The following is a 21,767-nucleotide window of genomic DNA, read 5'->3' on the forward strand; positions in this document are numbered from 1 at the left end:
GTATGTATATCTATGTATAACTGGTGTGTGTAGCTATGCTGTGTATATATATCTATGTATAGCTGGTGTGTGTATATCTATCTATAGATGCCTGTGTGATGTCTTTCCCCCTCCGTTCAGACATTTTGCACACTGTGAGGGAAGGAGTAGAGGGGCTGCTGCTGTCTCCCTTTTATTTGCCTTGATTTGGCTTCTCATGAAGAAGGAGGAGTCAGGGACCGGCCGGTAAGAGGGAGCACAGACAGTCTCCAGATAGGCTCGGAGCTAGGAGGGAGGGGGCTGATAGAAATGGGGGACAGGCAGAGGCGAGCGCCGCAGGCTATGGAGCCACCAGGAGACGCAGGGAGATGCTGAGCGCAGTGTGCACAGGACGCCCGCTCTAGCGGTCCGCACAGATCTGCACTGGAGGCGGGGGAGGCGCAGCACCGGCTCCCGGGGACAGCACGGCGGCTCTTTGTTGCTCTCTGCCCGCTGACTGGAGCAGTTCTCACCGCCTTACAACTGGCACAGCCTGGGTGCACGCACTCGCCTCAATGGAGGTGGGCTCAGAGGCTGAGGGTCTCCCCGGGCTGACGAGGGGGTAGCTGGAAGGGAGCCCGGGCTCTGCCGGGTGTTAGTGCTCCCCTGCTTGATAAGACTGAGGATCCGCCGCCTGGGACCCAATCTCTGCAATGGGTGAGTAAGGGGCTCCTTATGGGGTCTACATGGCTGGGGGAGGCAGTGGGTATAATACAGAGGGGGCGGGGGATGATGCACACCCACCCCCACACAGCTCAGCTGCACCTATGTGGAGCACAGCTCTGGGCATCACTAGCCATTGCAGCCATACATCCACTACTACTACCACCATCATCTGTGTGAGATTACATGGTGGTGACTGATGATCTGCTGGCCAGCCCCCTGGTCACTGATGCAGATTGTTGTGCCTTTGGATTTAGGCATATATGACAGTAGCTGTCCTGGTGCATGTCCCAGGTCTGTGCCCCCCATTCACATGATTATTATCCTGCGTCTAATCTTGCATGTCTATGATGCGCAATAACTTGCTGCAGAAGGAGCTGCTCCTCCCCGGGCCACAGCACCCCTGATATTGGGTGACCTTGTGACACAGGTGCACTCAGGCATGTCATGCAGTCATCACCGCTGGCTTCACATTGTCAACGACAAAGGGTTAATACTGGGGGGAGGGTGATTTTGTTTGCATGATCCCCAAGTTAAAATAAATATATACCTTTTGATTATGGAGATGTCAATTACCTATCTGGTGTGTGTGTATAGTGATCTGTGATGTCATATACCTATATACAGTGATCTGTGATGTCATATACCTATATGTAGTGATCTGTGATGTCATATACCAATATACAGTCCTGATCAAAAGTTTAAGACCACTTGAAAAATGGCAAAAAATCATATTTAGCATGGCTGGATCTTAACAAGGTTCCAAGTAGAGCTTCAACATGCAACAAGAAGAAATGGGAGTGAGACAAAACATTTTTTGAGCATTCAATTTAATGAAAACAACGAATAAACTGAAACAGGCTGTTTTTCAGCTGATCAAAAGTTTAGGACCACACCTCCAAAAAAAAAAAAAAAAACTAACCCCCCGAAACATGTTTGGAAGTTGGATTTCTGAACTCAGTAATGAGTAGCTCCGCCATTATTGTTTATCACTTCAAGAACTCGTTTCGGCATGCTTGCTGCAAGCGTTTCCATGAGGTGAGTGGGAACATTTCTCCAAGTGGTGAAGACGGCCACACGAAGGCCATCTACTGTCTGGAACTGTTGTCCATTTTTGTAAACTTCCCTTGCCATCCATCCCCAAAGGTTCTCAATTGGATTTAGATCAGGGGAACACGCAGGATGGGCCAAAAGAGTGATGTTATTCTCCTGGAAGAAGTCCCTTGTCCTGCGGGCATTGTGTAGTGTAGCTTGTCCTGTTGAAAAACCCAGTGTTTACCACACAGACGAGGGCCCTCAGTCATGAGGAATGCTCTCTGCAACATCTGGACATAGCCAGCAGCCGTTTGACGCCCCTGCACTTCCTGAAGCTCCATTGTTCCACTGAAGGAAAAAGCACCCCAGACCATTATGGGGCCCCCATCACTGTGGCGCGTAGAAAACATCTCAGGTGGGATCTGCTTGTCATGCCAGTAACGTTGGAAACCATCAGGACCATCAAGGTTACATTTTTCTCATCAGAGAAAAAAACTTTCTTCCACCTTTGAATGTCCCATGTTTGGTGCTCTCTTGCAAAGTCCAAACGAGCAGATCTGTGGCGTTCAAGGAGACGAGGTCTTTGAAGATGTTTTTTGTTTTTGAAGCCCTTCAGTCTCAGATGCCGTCTGATGGTTATGGGGCTGCAGTCAGCACCAGTAAGGGCCTTAATTTGGGTCGAGGATCGTCCAGTGTCTTGACGGACAGCCAATTGGATCCTCCGGCTCAGTGCTGGTGAAATTTTTTGGGTCTTCCACTTGACTTTTTTGTTCCATAACCCTCAGGATCATTTAAGAAATTCCAAATGACTGTCTTACTGCGTCCCACCTCAGCAGCGATGGCGCGCTGTGAGAGACCCTGCTTATGCAGTTCAACAACCCGACCGCGTTCAAAAAGGGAGAGTTTTTTTGCCTTTGCCATCACAACGTGTGACTACCTGACAGAAAATGACAATGAATCCACATCTTTGCACAGATTTGGCCTTTTAAAGGCATGTGGTCCTAAAATTTGGATCAGCTGAAAAACAGCCTGTTTCAGTTTAATCGTTATTTTCAATTAATTGAATGCTCAAAAAATGTTTTGTCTCACTCTCATTTCTTCTCGTTGCATGTTGAAGCTCTACTTGGAACCTTGTTAAGATCCAACAATGTAAAATATGATTTTTTTGCCATTTTTCAAGTGGTCTTAAACTTTTGATCAGGACTGTGTGTGTGTGTGTGTATATATATATATATATATATATATATATATATATATATATATATATATATATATATATATTTTAGAAAGGATGGGCAGCACTCCAAAAAGTCTCTCTCTCTCTCTCTCTCTCTCTCTCTCTCTCTCTCTCTCTCTCTCTCTCTCTCTCTCTCTCTCTCTCTCTCTCTCTCTCTCTCTCTCTCTCTCTCTCTCTCTCTCTCTCTCTCTCTATACTAGAGTTGTTGCAATACCAAATTTTTTATTCCATTTCGATACCATAAAGAAGTATTGCGATACGACATAATAGATCACTATATAAATGTACACAAGATAGATATTTATATTGTATATATCATAGTTATGACATCATAGATCTCTGTATATTGATGAACACCAGATAGGTATACGACATCTGCGATCACCTATATATAGTAAATAGGTATACCGCATCTTAGATCACTTTATATAGTAAAGTTGTTGCGATACCCAATCAATACTTTTGTCCCGGTATCGATACGATACCGGGATTTCCATTTTTTTCGATACTGGGCTGCGCAGTCTAGTATCTCAGAACATGAGCGCGCTGCTGTCAGAGCGCTCATGTTTCCTCAGCAGCACAGGGGAGAAGGAAGCAGTCTCTCCCTCCCCCTGTGCCGCACTGCGCCACCAATGATAGGAGGCCCTTTCATGGGTCCTGACTTTAAGTTAGCAGGCTACATAGAGCGGCGCCCAGGGATCTCCCTGCACTTACTATTATTCCTGGGCGCCGCTCCGTTCGCCCGCTGTGGCCCAGTTACCGTCTCCTGCTCCGTATGCTTATTACTACTATCGGAGCTGAGACATCAGCTTCTCTACTGGGCGTTCCTTCTCCCTGGCTGTGACGTTCTGCGCTGCGATTGGACAGAGAGAAGGAACGCCTAGGAGAGAAGCTGATGTCTCCTGCCCATTGCTCCGATAGTAGTAATTAGTAGGGGTGCACCGAAATTAAAATTCTGGTCCGAAACCGAAAATTCAGGATGCCCTTGACCGAAACCGAAACTGCCTTTTTGCCCAAATACTTTTAAAATACTTTTTTTTTAATGATTTTATTAATAATTCTTTTTCATGAATGAAATTCATCTGTGGGTGGCGCTGTTATGGAGAGGGGGATCTGTGGGTGGCGCTGTTATGGAGAGGGGGATCTGTGGGTGGCGCTGTTATGGAGAGGGGGATCTGTGGGTGGCGCTGTTATGGAGAGGGGAATCTGTGGGTGGCGCTGTTATGGAGAGGGGGATCTGTGGGTGGCGCAGTAACAACTCTGCAGGCAGAGCGGAGGGCGGCGTAACGTCACTTACTCACGTGACGCACCTGCTCCGCCCACTTTTGAATGAAGGAGGCGGAGCAGGCGCGTCACGTGAGTAAGTGATGTTACGCCGGCCTCCGCTCTGCCTGCAGAGTTGTTAGTTACTGGAGCGTCACGATTGTAAGGTAAAATAAAGATGCAGTGACAAAGTAAACCGCCCGCCCGCAGATGGTGGGTGACAAATCCCACACCCCATATTTTCGGCCGATATGTAACAATATCGGCCGAAATGGATTAGGTGCATTTTCGGCCGATATTTTCGGCTGCCGGAATTTCGGTGCACCCCTAGTAATTAGCATATGGAGCAGGAGACGGTAACTGGGCCACAGCGGGCGAACGGAGCGGCGCCCAGGAATAATAGTAAGTGCAGGGAGATCCCTGGGCGCCGCTCTGTGTAGCCTGCTAACTTAACAAAGTCAGGACACATGAAAGGCCCTCCTATCATTGGTGGCGCAGTGCGCCCGCCCCTCTCTCTTTATTCGCAGTGCGGCACAGGGGGAGGGAGAGACTGCTTCCTTCTCCCCTGTGCTGCTGAGGAAACATGAGCGCGCCGACAGCAGCACGCTTATGTTCTGAGATACTAGACTGTGCAGCCCAGTATCGAAAAAAATGGAGATTTGGGTATCGAAATTTCGATACCCACAACAACTTTACTATATATATATATATATATATATATATATATATATTATTCTATTCTATATATATATATAATATTCTATTCTATATACTATATATAGTGATCGCAGATGTCGTATACCTATCTGGTGTTCATCAATATACAGAGATCTATGATGTCATATAACTATGTATAAACAATATAAATATCTATCTTGTGTACATTTATATAGTGATCTATTATCGTATACAGTTATATATAGAGATCTATGACATCATAACTGTCTGGAGTACGTGTGTATATAGAGATCTAAGATGTCATAACTATCAGATTTACATTTATATACAATATGATGTCATAACTATCTCTGTACATTTAATATATAGTGACCTATGACATCATAACCATGTGGTGTACATGGATACATAGTGATCTATGATGTCCTGACTATCAGGCTTGGGCCTCATGTACACGACCGTTGTTGTGTTCCGTTCCGCAAAATGGGGTGCATTTGTTCCGTGATCAGTTTCCATTTTTTGTTTCCGTGTGTCTTCCTTTATTTTTGGAGGACCACCAGACATAAAGGAATGTAAAAAAAAGTCTGACAGGTTTGCCATGCAAATGATAGGAAAAAAAAACGGACGCGGACAGCAAGACTTGTGTTCCTCCGCGTTTTTTAGCGGTCCCAGTTTTCCGCGAAAATAATAGAACAGGTTATATTTTTTTGACGGACTGGAACCACGGATCACGGACGCGAATGGCAAACGGTGCATTAGACGAGTTTTCAACGGACCCATTGAAAATCACGAAAAACGGCACAACGCACACGGAATAAAACAACGGTCGTGTGCATGAGGCCTTATATGTATGCACCATCAGGTTTCCAAGTCTCGGGCAGCACGTTCAGTGTCCTTTACATGGACTGCTTCTTGCTCTGTATGTTCGTTGTCAGTTGCATTGAGTCAGTAATGAATTACTGGACCTTTTAACTTTGACATCACAGCCATAACGTACAGTGAAGCAGATGATGGAGTCATTTTCTGCCCAGTAAGTGGAATCTACGGGTCCATACTGGAGGCTCATACAGAGGTGATGTCCTCTAACGCGCTGTACGGATATGTCCTGCAGATGGCGGAACAGCTATAACCAGGTTTTGATGAGTGCTGTCATTACAACTGGCACTTGTTGTACCAGTGTGTGCATCTGGGCAGTAGATAAGGGGTTAACAGTAACACCCTGCAGATGCCTACTAGGTGGTTGCAGCCAGAACATACAATACCAGACGTACCTGCCCTTCACTGGGACAAAAGTGTATAGTGTGCCAGTCCCTGGGTCCATATACAAGTGCAGGAGAATTGCCTTGTGTCAGAGCTGTCCACGTTAGGACTCATGCATAGTTTTAGTCCTCATTCAACTCGCGTTTTTTGCAGATCGAATGCAGACCCATTCATCTCAATGAAGTCACAAAAGATGTGGACAGCACACCCGTACATACGTTCCGGAACATGTCCCATCTTTGTCAGTTTTGCGGACAAGGATAGGACTTTTCTGCAGGAGTTTAAAAACAAATTGGTGACTTTCACTCAACCGGGATCTGTGTTTTGTGGATCTGCGATTTGCATACCGCAGAATGTTTATGGCCGTGTGCTTGAGCCTTTTATTCTGAACGGTCCCTCTAAACACATGGCGTTGGTTATCACAGCCATGTACGGGGGCCGTAGATCAACCTTTTCAAACCATCGCCATGCGCCACATCCCAATCCAGAAAACTCAATGTGGCCGATTAAAGGGCCTATAACACCGCACAATTATCAGAAAATTATCAGGAACAAGCGTTTGTAGGAATGCTTGCTTGTTGTGATTGGCTCGGTCAGCTTGCTCGTTCATTGGCTGCTGGGCATGTTTCATCAGGATGATGCCCAGTTATCGGCAGCACAGCGCCCTGTAACCAAGGATGTGATGGCGATAATGAATATAACAGAATGAACAGATCACTCCTCCCGTATTCTGTTTGCACAGGCCAGTGCAAACGAGCGCCGATGGATGTTATCATCTATTGGCGCTCACACTGCCTGCACATCGGGCAGTATAATACCATCTCAACTTTTTAGCAGATATCTGTCAGATTCCGTCATTCGCCCCATATTTCCAAGGAAAACTCCTTACATGGAAAAATTACTTTCTACTGTGTATATGGATCGCACTCCTGCCTTTACTTCTTATCTCTCCTCCTGCCTGATTGTATAGATCTGTGTACATTAAGGCCTCATGCACACAAACGTATTTTCTTTCCGCATCCGTTCTTTTTTTGCGGCACGTATACGGAACCATTCATTTCAATGGTTCCACAAAAAGAAGGGAAGTTACTCCATGTGCATTCCATTTCCATTTGTATGTATTTCCATTCCGCAAAAAAATAGAACATGTCCTATTAGGGGCCAGCTATTCCATTCCCCAAAATACGGAATGCACACGGACATCATCCGTATTTTTTTGCGGACCGCAAAATACATATACGATCGTGTGTATGAGGCCTAAAGGGAATGTATCATCAGAAAATGACCTATGGTTAAAAATATGTTTAGCACAAAAAAAAAACATGATTTTAAAAGAATTTCTGATATTTTAATTTTAACATTTCAATATCTATAGTTAAAGAGGACCTTTCACCGATCCTGACATTGTGAACTAAGTATCATGATATATACAGCGGCGCCCAGGGATCTCACTGCACTTACTATTATCCCTGGGCGCCGCTCCGTTGTCCTGCTATGCCCTCCGGTATGTTCGGGGACTTGGTTATAGTAGGCGGAGTCTGCCCTTGTTCTCCTGGGCGTCTCCTTCTCCTAGGCTGTAGCGCTGGCCAATCGCAGTGCAGAGCTCACAGCCTGGGAGCGGCGCCCAGGGATAATAGTAAGTGCAGTGAGATCCCTGGGCACCGCTGTACATGTCATGATACTTAGTTCACAATGTCAGGATCGGTGAAAGGTCCTCTTTAAAGGGTTTCTGTCACCCCACAAAACTCCTTTTTTTTTTTTTTTGGATAGTTATATTCCTTATAGCGCGATATAGGAGAATATAATGCTCTTACTTACTTTCATGCGGCCGATTCTTTATAAAACGAAGTTTTATAATATGTAAATGAGGGCTCTACCAGCAAGTAGGGCGTCTACTTGCTGGTAGCCGCAGCAGAAAACCGCCCCCTCGCCGTGTTGATTGACAGGGCCAGCTGTGATCTCCTCCTCCGGCCGGCCCTGTCAGTATTTCAAAAATCGTGCGCCTCTGGTCATTCGGCGCAGGCGCTCTGAGATAAGGAGGCTCGTCTCCTCAGCACTCCCTCAGTGCGCCTGCGCCGATGACGTCTTCTCTTTCGGTGATGTCATCGGCGCAGGCGCACTGAGGGATTGCTGAGGAGACGAGCCTCCTCATCTCAGAGCGCCTTCGCTGAATGACCAGAGGCTCGCGATTTTTGAAATACTGACAGGGCCGGCCGGAGGAGGAGATCACGGCTGGCCCTGTCAATCAACACGGCGAGGGGGCGGTTTTCTGCTGCGGCTACCAGCAAGTAGACGCCCTACTTGCTGGTAGAGCCCTCATTTACATATTATAAAACTTCGTTTTATAAAGAATCGGCCGCATGAAAGTAAGTAAGACTATTATATTCTCCTATATTGCGCTATGAGGAATCTAACTATCCAAAAAAAAAGAGTTTTGTGGGGTGACAGAAACCCTTTAAAGAGGTTCTGTCACCTGGTGCAAGCATGCCCTACTTGGCATATAGCCAGGTAGGGCTGATAACTCTGACAAAAAGCATACCTTTCTTCTCCTTCTATTAGGTCCGGTTTGACATGGAAATCAACTTAAAAAAATATGCTAATGAGCAAAAGGAGCACTCTGAGGCGGGCTTATGCCTTCCGAGCACTGCTGCTGCGACGCAGTGATACCGCGCCTGCGCACTTGCATCTATGATGGAGAGTGCGCACTAGAGGAATACACTAGCCAAGAGGAACAGGAAAATTCCAGTGTGCATGCGCCATCATAGATGTGAGTGCGCAAGCGCAGGATCTCAGCGCTAGACCCACCAGTATACTTTTTGTCAGCGTTATCAGCCCTACCAGCGCCTTTCTCTGTGCTTACCAGGCACAGCGCCGTACACTGTATAGCGCCATGCTTGGTATCGTACTCGGACCCATAGATGTGAATGAGGCTGAGCTGTGATACCAGCACAGCCGTTATACAATGTACGGCAGTTGGGGGTGGTAACCAGTTGGGTACACACCCCCAACTGGTTACCTCCCCTCTGTACCCTTACTGCAGACTGCTAGCAATTCATTCATAAACCTCTAGGAGGAATAACAGACACAATAACATACAGACATAAGAATAGATGCTCCAAAATTGTTATTACATGGGGAATGCGTGAAGCTATTAAGACAGGCGTGTCAGGAGGGGTGGCAGGTCCTCTTTAAGGCGAGTACGGAGTATATATTGTATAATAACAGTCCCCTAAACCAGCAGGATACAATTAAGTTCTCAGGCCATTCTACCCTCAGACATGGTCAATGCAGGTTTTGCTAGTCTGGTAGCTTTGCCCTGACGGCCTGGCATGTCGAGGTGTTTGAGCCCCAGGTGCCCTCTTGCATTGACCTGATAGAGGCTCTCATATCAGCACCTTTTATGCTGGTTCCATGCTGGGTTATGCTGGTTCTGTGCCATTTCTTGTGTGGATCTACCTTGTTTTGTATCTGCACATAATGTATATATGGAGAATTATACCTTAATAATGTGTTACAAGTTGGATGTGAGTCCATTCCGTAGTGTCTTACACTGCGGCAGCCATAAGTCAGTATAGTTGCAAGTATGGGTGGGCGATATGGCCTGAAATCTATATTGCGATATAATTTGAAGCATGTGCGATATGCGATATATATTGCGATATATTATTTTCTTCTGTATGTATACAAAAAATACAAATGAATAAACTTTGCTAGAAATTTAATCAGCCCCATGCCATTTGCCATCAGTCGGCGTTAGCCCCATGGCATTTGCCAATTGCCATCATCAGACATGTCCCCCAGAGCCAGTGCCATCAGCCCCATGGCATTTGCCATCATCTATCAGACTGTCTGATGGTGGCAAATGCCACATGGGGCTGATCTGATGGCACTGGCTCACTGCTGGGGGACACATGTCTGATGATGGCAAATGCCATGGGGCGCTGATCTGATGGCACTGGCTCACTGGTGGACACATGTCTGAATAAGACATGTGTCCCCCAGTGAGCCAGTGCCATCAGATCAGCCCCATGTGGCATTTGCCATTATCAGACATGTGTCCCCCTGCTATATATTCAGACAGAGCAGCCAGTCTCAGTGCCATCAGAAGATGATCAGGTTTTGGCCCTCCTTTGCAAAATAATCCTTTCCTTATCCACTCTCCTCCCCCCCCCCAACCCCGATCCTGCAGCAAGAGTCTCCGTCCCCCCACAAGAGTCGTTGTTATTATACTTACCTTACCTGCAGGGTGCTCGGCAGCGGCCGGCTAATGGAGTCCGCAGATGTGGCGTTTAATTCAAGCACTGGGCGGGACCTGACTGACGTCACATACAGCGTCAGCAAAGCAGGCTGACGCTGTGTGCACGCCGTCCCTGGCCAGTACAGCGCGGTGCGGAGTCGGGAGGCCAAGGAGCGGTGAGCCAGAAGCTTCTGCGCAATCATTCACTACCACTCCGTGGTCATATCGCGTGGCGGCGATATACACAAAATCCATATCGGGGCACATATCATATCGCCCACCCCTAGTTGCAAGTACGCCTTTTCAGACTCGTCCTTCAGAATTGTGATGCGTACATGAAAGATGAACCATGCGCTGATTCCTCAGCCTCAGGCCCATGCCCACCATTTGCTGACCAGCTGAATTGTGCCATTAGAGTGGTGCGTTGGCTGGAGACTGATACAGGCAGACAGGAGAGGGATTGACTTACTGGGGCGCCCCCTTTGAGATTACGGCGCTCTGGCTTTCTGACGTTGGGGAGCAAGGAGGAGATTCTGAGGATGCGGGGCAGTGCTGGTCTCCTTCACGCTGGACACATCTCAGGTTAATTTGCATATGGATCAAATCAGTTTTTTCCACAATAAAAGCACACAGAGCTATGGGGACTGGGCATTGCAGATGTGCTAGCAGCCATCTAGCAACCCATGTCCTCAGCTCTATACATCAAATCCCGGTGACAGGTTCCCTTTAAAGAGGACCTTTCACCGATTCTGACATTGTGAACTAAGTATCATGACATATACAGCGGCGCCCAGGGATCTCACTGCACTTACTATTATCCCTGGGCGCCGCTCCGTTGTCCTGCTATGCCCTCCGGTATGTTCGGTCACTTGGTTATAGTAGGCGGAGTCTGCCCTTGTTCTCCTGGGCGTCTCCTTCTCCTAGGCTGTAGCGCTGGCCAATCGCAGTGCAGAGCTCACAGCCTGGGAGTTTTTTTTCCCCACCAGAACAAGGGCAGACGCCGCCTACTATAACCAAGTCCCCGAACATACCGGAGGACATAACGGGAGAACGGAGCGGCGCCCAGGGATAATAGTAACTGCAGTGAGATCCCTGGACGCCGCTGTATATGTCATGATACTTAGTTCACAATGTCAGAATCGGTGAAAGGTCCTCTTTAAAGAATAATACAACCGGATCCGTTCAGAACGGACGCAGATGGTTGTATTATCATAACGGAATTGTTTTTGCTGAACCCTACCGGATCCAGTAAAAACGCTAGTGTGAAAGTAGCCTAAATAAGTATTTGTTCATATTGTGAGAATTTCTTTCCTTATATCTTATCAGCTTTCTTATAGTTAAGCTTTATGGAGTGTGAACAATGCTCCTCTAATTTGTTACTTCCCCTCCAGTTTTCTCTCTTATTTCGCACACCTGTCGTCACATGGCCAATCCATTCATATTCTCTCACTTTTTAAAGGCCGTTTTTTTATTTATTTTTTTCATTTAAAAGGTGTTACCCACTTTTTATCATACTTTTTGTTACACAGATCCCCCATAAAATGCTGATCAGGGCTTGCCCCACTTCTGGGGTCTCCAGCGATCACTTGTGGAGGAACCTGACAGTAAGTACTGTACTTATTTTCCCTGGAGTATCTCCGCAGGAAATTGCAAGCATTACATGAAGCTCATTGAAATCGATGGGTCCTCCAGAGGGACCCCCCTCTTTTTAGCCACTCTCTCCTCTGTGAATTGATAAATGATAAACCCAAAATATCCTCGCTGTTTGGAATACGGTAGGTTTTCTGAACCAGACGACTTTTAAAGAAAAGCTCCAGTACCTTCATGTGTCCTGTGCAGTGTCTTGTGTTTTTCCTGTGTGGATCTGGTCTGATATCTGCGGGTTTTATGGATTTACATCATGTAACATGAACATTCATATATACAGGATAGCATCACTTGTCAAAATAGGTGACCTTGGCCATGATTTATCATCTCTTCACTCCAGCTATGTTAATGAGTTTCACTCCAGATTTATCAATGAGACCTTTTTAAAAAGTCACAATCCACTAGGAGGGGGGAGTAGGAAAATTGGAGGATGTTTAAAGGGTTTGTCCACTTTATTTATATTGATGACTTATCCTCAGGATAGGTGATCAACATCAGATCAGCAGGGTGCCAACTCCCGGAACACCCACTGAGTGCTGCTTTTTCTTCATTGTTTACCTGCTCGCCGTTGCAACCGCAGTGGTGAGCAGGTTTAATTACATCTTAGCCGTCCCATTCACTTCTATAGGAAGGCTCCATCCCATTCAAATGAACAGGAAGGAGCCATCCCATAGAAGGGTAATGAGACAGCATGGGTTTAATTACACAGCTCACGGCTGCAGTTGCGACGGCAAACAGAGAAGAGAAGGCAGCTCTCATACAAGCACTGCTTTCTCTTCAAACAGCTGATCGGCGAGGGTGCTGGGAGTCACTTGCGGATAGGTCATCAATGTAAATAAACAACCCCTTTAAGCATGAGACAAATTTCTCAATCAATTTGGGACATTTGATAAACGTGGCATAAAATACACCAACTCAGACTCGAGCAAAACTGACCTCAGATATTCCTCTCACGATAAATTCTTCCCACTAGTAATGTAGCTGTCCTTTACTTACAGTGCTAGCCACTTTGGTGGCTTTTTTTTATTTTTATGATTTCCTTTAATCAAATCCCAGATATTCCTGATCATGAGAAATCTGTGACTATACAATAAATTTAGTCTAATGCAGTTATGTATTTCGCAGTAATATGTGTCAGAGGTGAATTACTAAGAAAAAACATTTACGGACTTTGCGGATTACACATGGTGCCATATTCAACAATAATTAACTTAATAAATAATTGACACAAACCTATTGTGGATGAAAAGGCCGCGGTCTTTATTAAAATCTTGGGGGTTACATAAATCAACCAACTTTAAAATACCGCTATAAATACCATTCTGAAAAATGTATTCAGTAATGGACTTTATTATTTAAAGTCCACCCAGAATTCTGAGCGACTAACCCCCCCAAAATACAACAAAGACCGCAACAAAAATTGCAGGGAGGGCGGGCGGGACAAGCTGCTTCTTGATCTTGACACGGCGACTGAAATCCACAGGTAAGGTGCTTCAATAAATAGGTGACATTCCCGCCACAAACCACCGAAAACCAATCAGGAAACTAGATAAAAATAGAAACAGGCCCAGCAACTGGACAGCAACCGATTTAACCCCTTCACGCAACATCACGTACATGTACGTGATCGGCTTTCTCTGTCAGCGCAGGGAGCGAAGCGCTGAAGGTTCAGTGAAGCTGGGGTTGCTAGGCAACCAGAGAAGCTGGAAGGAACAGCATCGGAGCTCTGACCCGCCCGCGATCGCTGTGATAGGTCCAATACTGCAGAGGGACCAATCGCAGCGCATCGGGGCAGGTAAGGGGGGGTTCGGGAGGGACTATGTGCTTCTCCTTCTCTGATCGCCCCAATTCCTGTCAGGGAAGCGATCAGAGAAGGAGAGTATGAAAATCTTCCCGACCTATGACGAGTATACTCGTCATGGAGCACTGCTACTTAGCGCGCCATGATGAGTATACACGTCATGGCATTCAACTGTCACCATGTCTGCAGACATGGTGACAGCGCTGAGATCCCGGCTGTCACACACAGCCAGGCACCTTGGGTCAATGCCGAGGGGGGTCCTGTGACCCCCCCCCTATCGGCTATCGCTGCAAACCGCAGGTCAGTTCAGACCTGCGGTTTGTAGTGCTTTCTGCAGTTTCTGATCCCCGCGGTCCCTGACCGCGGGGATCAGAAACTTTAGTATGTCCAAAATAAAGCTTTTTCACCCCCCCCCTGCACCCCTGAATGATATTATGTGGGCGGGTGGTGCAGGGGGGGTGTCGCAGGCTGTGCGGTAAGGTGTGGGAGGCGGGCGGTGCGGCAGGCGGGATCGCGATCCCCCGCCCGCCTCCCCTTGAATGATCGTTGGCGTCTAGTGGGTATACCAGGGTGCCAGCTCATTGCTGGCACCCTGGTATAAACAGCTGACATCTGTGATGCGATGTCAGCCGTTTAGCCCTTTCCATACAGCGGTCCGTACGGACCGCTGTATGGAAAAGGTTATCAGTCAGGGAGCTCCCTCCCTCTCCCATCGGGGGCTGCTGTGCCTTTGCAGCCCCCCGATGGGAGAGGGAGAGAGCCCCCCTCAGCCCTGTGCTTACCCTTCCCCGTCTGCGCAGTTCTGACCAGTACTGAGCAGACGGGGAAGGTTCCCATGGCAACAGGACGCCTCTCAGGCGTCCTGCTGTCCATGGTGCTGAACAGATCTGTGCTAAAAGGCATAGATCTGTTCAGACAAGTGTAAAATACAGTACAGTACAATATATATTGTACTGTACTGTATTATACAGACATCAGACCCACTGGATCTTCAAGAACCAAGTGGGTCTGGGTCAAAAAAAAAGTAAAAAAAAGTGAAAAAAGTAAAGTTTCAAAAAAACACATTTATCACTGAATATAAAAATAAAAAAAATTAAATACACTACACATATTAGGTATCGCCGCGTCCGTAACGACCTGATCTATAAAACGGTCATGTTACCGCACGGTGAACGCCCAAAAAATAAAAACTATGAGGAAATTGAAATTTTGCCCACCTTACTTCCCAAAAAAGGTAATAAAAGTGATCAAAAAAGTCGCATGTACGCCAAAAAAGTACCAATCAAACAGTCACCTCATCCCGCAAAAAATGAGCTCTTACATGAGACAATGGCCCAAAAAATAAAAAAAACTATGGGTCTCAGACTATGGAGACACTAAAACATGATTTTTTTTGTTTCAAAAATGATATTATTGTGTAAAACCCTGATGAATTATAAAATGGTAGTCATATTAGGTATTGCCATGTCCGTAAGAACCTGATCTATAAAAATACCACATGACCTAACCCCTCAGGTGAACACTGTAAAAAAAATTAAATAAAAACGGTGTCAAAAAAGCTATTTTTTTGTTACCTTACATCACAAAAAGTGTAATAGCAAGCGATCAAAAAGTCATATGCACCCCAAAATAGTACCAATCTAACCGTCATCTCATCCCGCAAAAATGATACCCAACCTGAGACAATCGCCAAAAAACTGAAAAAACTATGGCTCTCAGACTATGGAGACACTAAAACATGTTTTTTTTTATGTCAAAAATGATATTATTGTGTAAAACCTAAATAAATAAAGTATTCATATTAGGTATCGTCACGTCCGTAAGAACCTGCTCTATAAAAATAGCACATGATCTAACCTGTCAGATGAACGTTGTAAATAATAAAAAATAAAAACAGTGCCAAAACAGCTATTTTTTGGCAAATTTTCCATTTTAATCCATTTTTTCCCATAACAAAGCAAGGGTTAACAGCCAAACAAAACTCAATATTTATTGCCCTGATTCTTTAGTTTATAGAAATACCCCATATGTGGTTGTAAACTGCTGTATGGCCACACGGCAGGGCGCAGAAGGAAAGGAGCGCCATATGGTTTTTGGAAGGCAGTTTTTGCTGGACTGGTTTTTTGACACCATGTCCCATTTGAAGCCCCCCCCGATGCACCCCTAGAGTATAAACTCCAAAAAATGACCCCATTTTGGAAACTACACCCCTCAAGGTATTCAAAACTGATTTTACAAACTTTGTTAACCCATTAAGTGTTCCACAAGAGTTAATGGCAAATGGAGATGAAATTTCTGAATTTCTATTTTTTGTTACTTTGCCTCACAAAAAGTGTAATATAGAGCAACCAAAAATCATATGTACCCTAAAATAGTACCAACAAAACTGCCACCTTATCCCGTAGTTTCCAAAATGGGGCCACTTTTATGGAGTTTCTACTCTAGAGGTGCATCAGGGGGGCTTTAAATGGGACATGGTGTCAAAAAAAAACATATGGGGTGTTTCTGTAAACTACAGAATCAGGGCAATAAATATTGAGTTTTGTTTGGCTTTTAACCCTTGCTTTGTTATGGGAAAAAATGGATTAAAATTGAAAATTTGCCAAAAAATAGCTGTTTTGGCACTGTTTTTATTTTTTATTATTTACAACGTTCATCTGACAGGTTAGATCATGTGCTATTTTTATAGAGCAGGTTCTTACGGACGTGACGATACCTAACATGAAATTCTGAAATTTCATCTCCATTTGCAAATAACTCTTGTGGAACACATAAATGGTTAACAAAGTTTGTAAAATCAGTTTTGAATACCTTGAGGGGTGTAGTTTCCAAAATGGGGTCTTTTTTGGGTGGTTTCAATTATATAAGCCTCACAAAGTGACTTCAGACCTGAACTGGTTCTTAAAAAATGGGTTTTAGAAATTCTCTGAAAAATGCTTCTAAACTTCTAAGCCTTGTAACGTCCCCAAAAAATAAAATATCATTCCCAAAATGATCCAAACATGAAGTAGACATATGGGGAATGTAAAGTAATAACTATTTTTGGAGGTATTACTATGTATTCTAGAAGTAGAGAAATTGAAACTTGGAAATTTTCAAATTTTTCCAAATTTTTGGTAAATTTGGTATTTTTTTATAAAAAAAAATGAATTTTTTTGACTCCATTTTACCAGTGTCATGAAGTACAATATGTGACGAAAAAACAATCTCAGAACAGCCTGGATAAGTAAAAGCGTTTTAAAGTTATTCACACATAAACTGACACTGGTCAGATTTGCAAAAAATAGCCTGGTCCTTAAGGTGAAAAATGGCTTGGTCCTGAAAGGGTTAACCAATAGCAACGCTGACCAGCCATCGAATTGTACAATCCTGAAGCTGTCCAGTATAACACCGGCTCATTTGACATCTGAGGAGAAATAACGAGAGAAAAAGGGGGGGGGTAGAAAACACCACAGAACCAAAATCCATGTTTAAATGGCACCATGAGGGGCAAAGCCCATTCAGGCCATGCCCCTATCAGTTTCAAGACAGTGCCCAGCATTTGTCGAGTAACTGAATTGTACCCTTAGGCCCCATTCACACGACCGTATTTTTGGTCCACATCCGATCAGCATTTTTTGTGCTGTCCGCATTTGTATGTCCATTCCGTAGTCCCTCCAAAAAGATAGAACATGTCCAATTCTTATCCATTTTGTGGACAAGAATAGACATGGTTACAATGTATCCGGAAAAAAAAAAATGGATGTCTCACAGACGTCATCCGCGTTTTTTTGAACCACAAAATACATACGGTCGTGTGAATGCACCCTTAGGCCCCTTGCAGACGCGCCTGTCCAGATGCGTTGCAAATGTGTTCCGTGAATAAAGTGCGGTTTTGCAGGCAAAGTCATTCAGCTTTTCCTGTGATTGCATTCAGTTTTTATTGCACGCGCATGATAAACTGTGTACAACAACATCTCTTGGCAACCATCCGTGAAAAATGCATTGCATCCGCACTTGCTTGCGGATGCAATGGGATTTTCACACAGCTTCATTCACTTCTATGAGGCCAGCGTTGCCTGAAAATCGCAGAATATAGAACATGCTGCGATTTTTCACGCAACGCACAAGTGATGCGTAAAAACCAACGCACATGTACCCCCCAATTGAAATGAATGGGTCCGGATTCTGTGCGGGCGCAATGCGTTGGCATCACGCATTGCTTCTGCGCGGAATACTAGCTCGTGTGAATGGGGCCATAGAGTGGTGCTTCAGCTGGCACAATGGAGATACAATCAGACTGGAGAATGCTATGCTATAGATTAGCATTTTTATTGATCATTGACTGTAGATGTTTGCTTTTTCACCATGTGGCACCCAGGATTGGTTATATACTGTGCCCAGTTAAAGAGTAACTGGCGTTCCATTTTTTTATTTCATAAATCAATAATACAAGCAAAAATAAGAGAAAAATGTTTTGCTGATCAGTAACTCTTAATTAACAGCTAAAATATATCTTCAGTGAAGAGGGTTTAGCAGTTTACTGAGAGATCAGATTACAGCTGCATCCCCTAGAAGTGCATGGGAAGGAAAAGTAGGAGGGAGGAAATGCTGGAGAGAAAGAGACAGGCAGGGACAAACTGAGTTGTTCCTGCAGGAACTAAAACGCTTTCTCATCCCAGTTCTGGATTTGCAGCTACACTACTCAGTATTGTTGTATAATGTCCTCCATGCTGCGGCTTCTGAGGGTGTGCTACAGATAGATGAGAGGAAATCCTGCTCCCCTTTATCTGTGTGCCGTATATGATGGACATTATAGCGGCTAGTTTCCACCCACTATCTCGGGGAACACTGACAATTATGGAGCCTGCAGAAGGGAAGAGTGGTAAGAAATTCAGGATATATTTCATAATGGCCAGAAATAGGGCTACTCCTAATGTGAACACATGAAAACTTATGCCCGAAAGGTAGACTTTAAAGCAGATCATCAGAATTTGAGTCCACATTTTCTATCCAGTCAACACTACTGAGCCAATAAAATACATTTAACTAAAGGCATTCTCGTCTTGAATGAATAGCCAATAATAAAGGGTAGTTATATAAATTAACGCTTTCTCTGGGAGGGTATTTAAAACGCCCCGGGAGAATACTAAAGTAAACAAGGATATCCTTCCTTGGCCAAACTCCTTCCACAGTGTAGTGGGTGTGCAGTGTACCGCAGCTCAGCTCCCATACATTGGAGTAAGGCCCGCTTCACATATATTACCTGTGTTCGGCCAGCTATATTAGGCCAGGAGCCAAACACAACTGATATGTGTACTGCACTTCAGATTCCTCATCTATCCACGGACAGAAAAAAAAGGCATGCAGCGTTTTTCTGTCTGGTGCTATTCAGCATCCAACGTCACAACTGAGGCACCAGATGTATGAGAACAATCCTATAGAAAACTATGGGATCAGTTCTGGCTTCAGTTCCTCTCCAGTGTTTTTTGCTTCATGCCGGAGGGGAACTGAACACGATTGCTGGACATTTGTGAAGGGTGCCTGAACCAGCTCAGTTCACTGTGTTGTTTCTGTTACTAAAGAAATTAGGGACCTGAATGGAGTGGTATCATGGTCCTCTATAAATAAATAACCCCTATTCGGGACATTGGAGAACCTATTATTTTTCCTCAACTTTTTTGGCCAGAGTTACCAGGAGGGAGTGAGGCTCACACTGAAGCCATGCCCAGGAGTGAGGGGGTTCCTCATACTACATTTTCCTCCTTGGAAATAATTATTGTATTGATTTTTCAGAAGGTAATGAACAGTTGAGGTTGATTCTTTGAATGCTTGCAACATCCTCATGTTAAACCTGATTCTATTTACTGGTTCTTTACTTATTGTGTGTGACGTATTCATGAATGCCCTTGACAAACACCATTCCTGACCAGACCTTCTGTTCAGCATTGTTGCAATTGACAATTATTTGTACCGTTCACGCCGTTCATTGAGCACACCCTGTCATTAGAGAGACAAAACACCTGTTAATAAGAGTGTTCACAATGCTGATTGTGGTGTAGCATACATACGGTTCCTCATGAAGTAAGTTGCGGCTCAGTGCGCAATTACTATGTGGCTACACACTTCTAATAGCAGGTCTCATTGCACACATACAACACCTTACAACAACACAGTTCATCAGGTAGCTTTTATTGAGGAGTACATTGCCAAGATTATTAACTCCCCCCTTCAGCTTTGCTAAAAGCAGAATGTCGAAGGCTGGCTGCATGTTCAGCTGTCTTTCCCGATCCCCCACATAATCACTTGGCTCAGCTGAGTGTACATGTGTCTTGAATCTCTGGCAGCAGCTTATCTCCCCGAAAACAAAAGGATCAGCCACTTGAAATCCAGCCATCAGATCCATATCTCCTCTGATATCTACCAGGAGCCCCCCCCCCCCCTTCCCCTATATACTTTAATCTAATGTGTATGGCAAGCTTAAAGCATACCTGAGTTTAAAAAAAAAAAATATTTGAAAAAAAATAAGTTTGCTTAATGGCTGTGCTTCTTTCTATAATCATAACTGTGAAGGAACAGGTCTTGTTTTGGGCTTCACAGATGTCTTTTTCAGCCATATTATTCCCTGTTTCATCTGCACAGCTAGATGCATTTCATTCAGAAGTAGGGGGTGTCTCCCTTCTGTGAAAACTGCCAGCACTCTGCTGCCGTGATGTTTTTTCCCTTACTTCCCACTATGTTTGTTTTCAGCTCCTGAGCTCACAGATGAGATAAAGAGGGATAAATCACATTTATAGAAACGCAAGAGGCTCCTATATACTTTAAAAGCTGTGTAGAAGCAGTAAGCATGACTTCACAGATTTTTTTTCAGGTGGATGCAGGCATGTTTTAACTAAAATGATTTAGAAATTGGCTAGTTACACCATTCTCTATTAAATGAAATAAAGTGAAAGTACTGTGACTCTTTAAGAGGAGAGGAACCTTCTTTTTTTTTTTTTTTGTCAGGTGTATTCTTTCAGCACTCTTAGTAGCCAAACAGCACAATAATTTTTTTTGTGCCTTTTTTGTCTACCAGGAGTACGGACAAGTACTTATCATACCTATACGTAAGGGCAGCATGTTAAGCCAACAGATCTGCTTTAGGATGCATCTACACGACTGTATGTATTTTGCGGTCCACAAAAAATATGGATGACGTCCGTGTTGTATTAGTTTTTTTTGTGGATCCATTATAACAATGCCTATCGTTGTCCGCAAAACGGACGAAAATAAGACATGTTCTATATTTTTTACAGGTCTACGGAGGGAGATACGGATGCGGAGAGCACATCATGTGCTGGCTGCATTTTTGCATCCTATCCACAAAAAATGTGTATTGGATGTGGACCACAAATACGGTCTTGTGAATGCAACCTTAAGGTGGCCATAGACTTTAGATAACTGCTGTCTGTATGTGTTCTGAATGGAGAGAGGAGAATAGGCTGCTGCTACAAGCTAAATGTCATTATTTGTTTCTGATGTGTCACGTACAAGTACTAACATGTTCAAATTAAACACATTTTTACTACGTCATTTAGACATGCCATAAAATTGTGTTTATTTGGGAGTGGTCCCTGGGACCTTTGAGGAGTATGCTTGGTTGTTCCTGGATCTTCTATTCATTTTCATGACACCATCTTACAGGATACCATTTTTCTAGGGATTAGTGCATGTCCCAGAGGTTAGAACCTCAATTTTCTAATTGGCACGCCATAAAAGTGTTTAAGTGGAATACCCCTCCAGTGTTTGTGTCTTGTTACTGCCCGTTTAGAAACACTTGTTTAATACTAGTTATAAGATACCCTAAAACAATACTAATGAGGGATCGAGGCTTAACCTGGTAAATAGCTCTCTTAGAATTATGTCCATAATTTGCTTGATAAATCCACTAGACCTGTTTGAATAGTGCT

At 44.5% G+C, this 21,767-nt stretch overlaps 1 protein-coding gene across 1 annotated transcript in view; it reads left to right on the forward strand.

The window, feature by feature from the left end:
- The first annotated feature begins 270 nt into the window (after positions 1–270).
- The window catches only part of MGAT3 (beta-1,4-mannosyl-glycoprotein 4-beta-N-acetylglucosaminyltransferase), an 88,584-nt gene continuing 67,087 nt past the window's right edge, over positions 271–21,767 (forward strand). The window contains exon 1 of the mRNA XM_040406940.1: positions 271–675. The gene's annotated coding sequence lies outside the window, so the exon portion shown is untranslated. The remainder of the gene's footprint in view (positions 676–21,767) is intronic.

This window comes from Bufo bufo, chromosome 9, assembly GCF_905171765.1.
Source record: "Bufo bufo chromosome 9, aBufBuf1.1, whole genome shotgun sequence".
Taxonomy (NCBI): Eukaryota; Metazoa; Chordata; class Amphibia; order Anura; family Bufonidae; genus Bufo; species Bufo bufo.